A 6,716-nucleotide genomic window follows, 5' to 3' on the forward strand; every position below is an offset into this window, starting at 1 on the left:
TAATATCAGAAACAGAATGTTATCCAGGCTAATAAAGACTGATAATCACAACAAAAGCTCAGTCAATAGATAGACAGACCTCTGTACAGAGGGTCCTGAGGTGGTGGTCAGAGAGTTCCCCCAGACCTCCATGCCCCTGGCGGCTCCCGTGTCCCGGCCGGCCCCTCTCCTCCTCCCCTCTCTGGGGGTCCCTGGACGAGTCCCTCTGGGCGTCATGCTCCTCTCTGCTCTGCACCGAACGACTCTTCTTTAACCTCTGACCTGATGTGTCACATGATGTGTTACTGTACATGTGATGGTGCTGACTGTGGGCCTTTTAATATTAACTCACAGAAATTATGTTTAAATCTGGTCAACATGTGGAAAAGTCAGGAAATTCAAATGAAGCAACACAAGCCCTAACGATATCCAATGAGCAACAAGCCCTAACTTTATCCAATGAGCATCACAAGCCCTAACTTTATCCAATGAGCATCACAAGCCCTAACTTTACCGAATGAGCAACACGCCCTAACTTTATCCAATGAGCATCACAAGCCCTAACTTTATCCAATGAGCAACAAGCCCTAACTTTATCCAATGAGCATCACAGGCCCTAACTTTATCCAATGAGCAACAAGCCCTAACTTTAGCCAATGAGCAACAAGCCCTAACTTTATCCAATGAGCAACAAGCCCTAACTTTATCCATGCACTAACAAGGTGTTCCAGACCCAGATGCGAGACCTACTACAGGAGACATGTTGGTCTACTGTACTTTAAACTGCCTTGGTGACATGACACAAAGCAGACAGTGAAGTCCACATATCTCCTCAACCTCCCTTCTCTAATGTCCTCTCACCTCCTCTCCTCAACCTCCCTTCTCTAATGTCCTCTCACCTCCTCTCCTCAACCTCCCTTCTCTAATGTCCTCTCTCCTCAACCTCCCTTCTCTAATGTCCTCTCTCCTCTCTTCAAACTCCCTTCTCTAATGTCCTCTCATCTCCTCTCCTCAACCTCCCTTCTCTAATGTCCTCTCTCCTCTCCTCAACCTCCCTTCTCTAATGTCCTCTCACCTCTCTCCTCTCCTCAACCTCCCTTCTCTAATGTCCTCTCTCCTCTCCTCAACCTCCCTTCTCTAATGTCCTCTCACCTCCTCTCCTCAACCTCCCTTCTCTAATGTCCTCTCACCTCCTCTCTCCTCTCCTCAACCTCCTTTCTCTAATGTCCTCTCACCTCCTCTCTCCTCTCCTCAACCTCCCTTCTCTAATGTCCTCTCACCTCCTCTCCTCAACCCTCATTCTCTAATGTCCTCTCTCCTCTCCTCAACCTCCCTTCTCTAATGTCTTCTCACCTCCTCTCTCCTCTCCTCAACCTCCTTTCTCTAATGTCCTCACATCCTCTCTCCTCTCCTCAACCTCCCTCCTCTAATGTCCTCACCTCCTCTCACCTCTCCTCACACTCTCTTCTCTGTCCTCTCACTTCCTCTACTCTTCTCTCCCACCCTCTTCTCCCCTTGTCTCCTCCTCTCGTCTCCTCCTCTCCCCCCTCCTCCTCTCCTCTCCTCTGCCCCCTCTCCTTTCCTCTCCTCTCCCCTCCTCTCCTACCTTCCCCTCTCTCTCCCTCCCTCCTCTCCTCTCCCCCCCTCTCCCCTCTCTCTCCTCTTCCCCCCCCTCCCCTCTCTCTCCTCTCCTCTCTCCCCTCCTCTCCTCTTCCCCCCTCCTCTCCTCTCCTCTTCCCCCCCCCTCCTCTCCTCTCCTCTCCCACCCCCTCCCCTCCTCTCCTCTTCCCCCCCTCTCCCCCCTCCCCCTCCTACCCTCCCCCTCCTCTCCTCCCTCTCCTCTCCTCTCCTCTCCTCCTCTTCTCTCACCTCCTCCTCCAGTACCGTTGGCTGAGTCTCTGAAGCAGGGTTTGAATTTGTGTAACCTCCCCTCCCTCTCTCCTCTCCCTCTCCTCCCTCCCTCCTCTCCTCCTCCTCCAGTACCATTGGTTTCTGGTCCTCCCCTCCCCCTCCCCTCCCTCTCCTCTCCTCCAGTACCATTGGCTGAGTCTCTCCTCTCCTCTCCTCCCTCCCCTCCTCTCCTCTCCTCTCCTCCTCCTCCAGTACCGTTGGCTCTCTGAAGCAGGGTTTGATTTTGTGTAGCCTCCCCTCCCCTCTCTTCCCCCCCCCCCCTCCTCTCCTCTCACCTCCTCCTCCAGTACCGTTGGCTGAGTCTCTGAAGCAGGGTTTGATTTTGTGTAGCCTCCCCTCCCCTCTCTTTCCCCCCCCCTCCTCTCCTCTCACCTCCTCCTCCAGTACCGTTGGCTGAGTCTCTGAAGCAGGGTTTGATTTTGTGTAGCCTCCCCTCCCCTCTCTTTCCCCCCCCTCCTCCTCTCCTCTCACCTCCTCCTCCAGTACCGTTGGCTGAGTCTCTGAAGCAGGGTTTGATTTTGTGTAGCCTCCCTCCCCCAGCCCCCTCCTCTCCTCCAGTACCGTTCTAGCCTCCCCTCTCCTCTCCTCTCACCTCACCCTCCTCCAGTACCGTTGGCTGAGTCTCTGAAGCAGGGTTTGATTTTGTGTAGCCTCCCCTCCCCTCTCTTTCCCCCCTCCCCTCCTCTCCTCTCACCTCCTCCTCCAGTACCGTTGGCTGAGTCTCTGAAGCAGGGTTTGATTTTGTGTAGCCTCCCCTCCCCTCTCTTTCCCCCCCCCCCTCCTCCTCTCACCTCCTCCTCCAGTACCGTTGGCTGAGTCTCTGAAGCAGGGTTTGATTTTGTGTAGCCTCCCCTCCCCTCTCTTTCCCCCCCCCCCCTCCTCTCCTCTCACCTCCTCCTCCAGTACCGTTGGCTGAGTCTCTGAAGCAGGGTTTGATTTTGTGAGCCTCCCCTCCCCTCTCTTTCCCCCCCCCTCCTCTCCTCTCACCTCCTCCTCCAGTACCGTTGGCTGAGTCTCTGAAGCAGGGTTTGATTTTGTGTAGCCTCCCCTCCCCTCTCTTTCCTCCCCCCCTCCCTCTCCTCTCACCTCCTCCTCCAGTATCGTTCTGAGTCTCTGAAGCAGGGTTTGATTTTGTGTAGCTCCCTCCCCTCTCTTTCCCCCCTCCCCTCCTCTCCTCTCACCTCCTCCTCCAGTACCGTTGGCTGAGTCTCTGAAGCAGGGTTTGATTTTGTGTAGCCTCCCCTCCCCTCTCTTTCCCCCTCCCCTCCTCTCCTCTCACCTCCTCCTCCAGTACCCTGAGTCTCTGAAGCAGGGTTTGATTTTGTGACTCATATCTTCACCTCCTCCTCCAGTACCGTTGGCTGAGTCTCTGAAGCAGGGTTTGATTTTGTGTAGCCTCCCCTCCCCTCTCTTTCCCCCTCCCTCCTCCTCTCCTCTCACCTCCTCCTCCAGTACCGTTGGCTGAGGAAGCAGGGTTTGATTTTGTGCAGCCTCTCCATCATGATCTTGTTGACGCAGTGTGTCCAGTGGTCGGTGCGATGCAGGATCCTGATGAGCTGTGTGGTGGCCTCAGCCAGGACTGTGGCCACAGGGCTGCAGATAGTGGGTCACCGGGCAGGAGGTCACGAGGGGTACCCCGCATCTGCATATCACAGATCTTCACCTGGAACAGAGAGTTAGGGAGCAGTGAGACACATATCTTCACCTGGAACAGAGAGTTAGGGAGCAGTGAGACACATATCTTCACCTGGAACAGAGAGTTAGGGAGCAGTGAGACACATATCTTCACCTGGAACAGAGAGTTAGGGAGCAGTGAGACACATATCTTCACCTGGAACAGAGAGTTAGGGAGCAGTGAGACACATATCTTCACCCGGAGACAGAGAGTTAGGGAGCAGTGAGACACATATCTTTACCTGGAGACAGAGAAACAGCTGCAATTTGGCCAGTTGGAGGGGAAAAAGAATGAATGAAAAATGTTGGTTTGTAACCCTGATTTATCTTCTTTTTGATTCACAGACATTGGATGTAGTTTATTCAGGATGTTGTTTGATATTTACTAAATGGATGAATAATTCCACATGGAACAGCGCATGTTGATGAATCAAGACCACACCATCTGTTTGGTGAGAAGGCCCCAGGCTTAATGGTTCTGATGCCAATACGCTCTGTCTTTAACAAACTCATGTTATTGTGTATTTTAACGGTTATTGTCTACATTTAAATGGGTTTATACGCTAGGCTAACTAACGTGTCTATGTTTAGATGGGTTTATTAGGCTAGGCTAACTAACATGTCTATGTTTAGGTGGGTTATAGGCTAGGCTAACTAACGTGTCTATGTTTAGGTGGGTTATAGGCTAGGCTAACTAACTTGTCTATGTTTAGGTGGGTTATAGGCTAGGCTAACTAACGTGTCTATGTTTAGTTGGGTTACTGGGTAGGCTAACTAACGTGTCTATGTTTAGGTGGGTTATGGGCTAGGCTAACTAACGTGTCTATGTTTTGGTGGGTTATAGGCTAGGCTAACTAACTTGTCTATGTTTAGGTGGGTTATAGGCTAGGCTAACTAACGTTTCTATGTCTAGATGGGTTATAGGCTAGGCTAACTACTTGTCTATGTTTAGGTGGGTTATAGGCTAGGCTAACTAACGTTTCTATGTCTAGATGGGTTATAGGCTAGGCTAACTACTTGTCTATGTTTAGGTGGGTTATCTTTATTTAACTAGGCAAGTCAGTTAAGAACACATTCTTATTTACAATGACGGCCTACCAAAAGGCCAAACCCTAACCTGCTCATCCTTACACTCAACTTCATCATCAGACAATCAATTTATCCAACTGAGTTCTCGTAAAGTTACACGTTGTTTTTGAATAACTTAAAAAACATGACAGGCGTAAGGTAATAATGACCGAACTAACAATGGCAAGATAGAACAATCTGACGAGTAGTTTGAACAGACCTTACAGTTGAGGTTTAAATAGGTTCAATGTTTAACTAGGTTCTATATTTAAATAGGTTCTAGGTTTAACTAGGTTCTATGTTTAACTAGGTTCTAGGTTTAAATAGGTTCAATGTTTAACTAGGTTCTAGGTTTAAATAGGTTCTAGGTTTAACTAGGTTCTATGTTTAACTAGGTTCTATGTTTAAATAGGGTCTAGGTTTAACTAGGTTCTCGGTTTAAATAGGTTCAATGTTTAACTAGGTTCTAGGTTTAAATAGGTTATGTTTAACTAGGTTCTCGGTTTAAATAGGTTATGTTTAACTAGGTTCTCGGTTTAAATAGGTTCAATGTTTAACTAGGTTCAATGTTTAACTAGTTTATAGGTTTAACTAGGTTCTAAGTTTAAATAGGTTATAGGTTTAACTACGTTCTAAGTTTAAATAGGTTATAGGTTTAACTAGGTTCTAGGTTTAACTAGGTTCTGTTTAACTAGGTTCTAGGTTTAACTAGGTTCTATGTTTAAATAGGTTCAATGTTTAAATAGGTTATAGGTTTAAATAGGTTATAGGTTTTAGGTTTAAATAGGTTCTAAGTTTAACTAGGTTCTAAGTTTAAATAGGTTGTAGGTTTAACTAGGTTCTAGGTTTAACTAGGTTCAATGTTTAACTAGGTTGTAGGTAACTAGGTTCTAGGTTGAACTAGGTTATAGGTTTAACTAGGCTCTAGGTTGAACTCGGTTCTAGGTTCAGCGTTGTCTTACCTTCTCTCCAGGGTTACTGCTGTAGAACATGACACAGGGGTAGAGCTCTGTGGCGTCCACGTCCTCGAAGGCTAACTTGGGCTCCTGGGGAGAACAATAACAGGCTTCTGTAAACACAGCAGAGACTGTCTCAAACACTCTGGTGTCTCTAGGGGGGCACTCTGGTGTCTCTAGGGGGGCTCTGGTGTCTCTAGAGGGGGGGCACTCTGGTGTCTCTGGGGGGGGACTCTGGTGTCTCTAGGGGTGGGGGGACTCTGGTGTCTCTAGGGGGCACTCTAGTGTCTCTAAGGGGGGCTCTGGTGTCTCTAGGGGGGGGGGGTAACACCCTGGTGTCTTTAGTCTCTAGGTTTCAGACTATAAACTGTCTGTCTTGGGGGGGACCCTGCTGATAGATATTGATCTCTCTACCCCTCCCTCTCCCTCCCTATCATCTATACATCTCTCTCTGTGAGGAGACTGTAATGACTTGCCATCAGACATCATGGGGTTTTAATAGTTTTGGGAAGAGTTTATAGTCTGGCTCAAAGGGCCAGTCACGGTGAAAAGCATCTCTGAACTGAGGTGAGAAAAGGCCAAACTGACAGTAGCTTTATGTTCTGACCTCTCCGTTCTTCCCGAAGGAGATGGTGCGTGCCTCCATGTCCAACACACAGGTGATGTAGTCTCCCTGGGTGAAGGAGGAGAGGGTGAGGGTCTGCTCTCCGTTGTGGTACAGGTTCCCGCTGTAGGCCCGGTACAGCCACATGTCTGACGTGGTGCGGTGGTTGAAGTCATGGACAGGCCAACGGGACACCCCGACGCACGTCCCCTCGTTCCCACGGTTCTCCTTCACAATGTAGAACTACAGGTAGAAACAAACAATGACACAATGTTATGAGATACAGGAAACGGGAGCTCATTACTGAAGACAGGAAACGGGAGCTCATTACTGACATACAGGAAACGGGATCTCATTACTGACATACAGGAAACGGGAGCTCATTACTGAAGACAGCAGAACGGGAGCTCATTACTGACATACAGGAAACGGGATCTCATTACTGACATACAGGAAACGGGAGCTCATTACTGAAGACAGCAGAACAGGAGCTCATTACTGAAGACAGCAGAACGGGAGCTCAT

The 6,716-nt window shown here is 49.2% G+C and overlaps 1 pseudogene; it reads right to left on the minus strand.

The window, feature by feature from the left end:
- LOC124023219 overlaps nucleotides 1-6,716 on the minus strand; it is a 126,912-nt pseudogene that overhangs the window by 58,882 nt on the left and 61,314 nt on the right.

Source organism: Oncorhynchus gorbuscha, unplaced genomic scaffold (assembly GCF_021184085.1).
Source record: "Oncorhynchus gorbuscha isolate QuinsamMale2020 ecotype Even-year unplaced genomic scaffold, OgorEven_v1.0 Un_scaffold_1557, whole genome shotgun sequence".
Taxonomy (NCBI): Eukaryota; Metazoa; Chordata; class Actinopteri; order Salmoniformes; family Salmonidae; genus Oncorhynchus; species Oncorhynchus gorbuscha.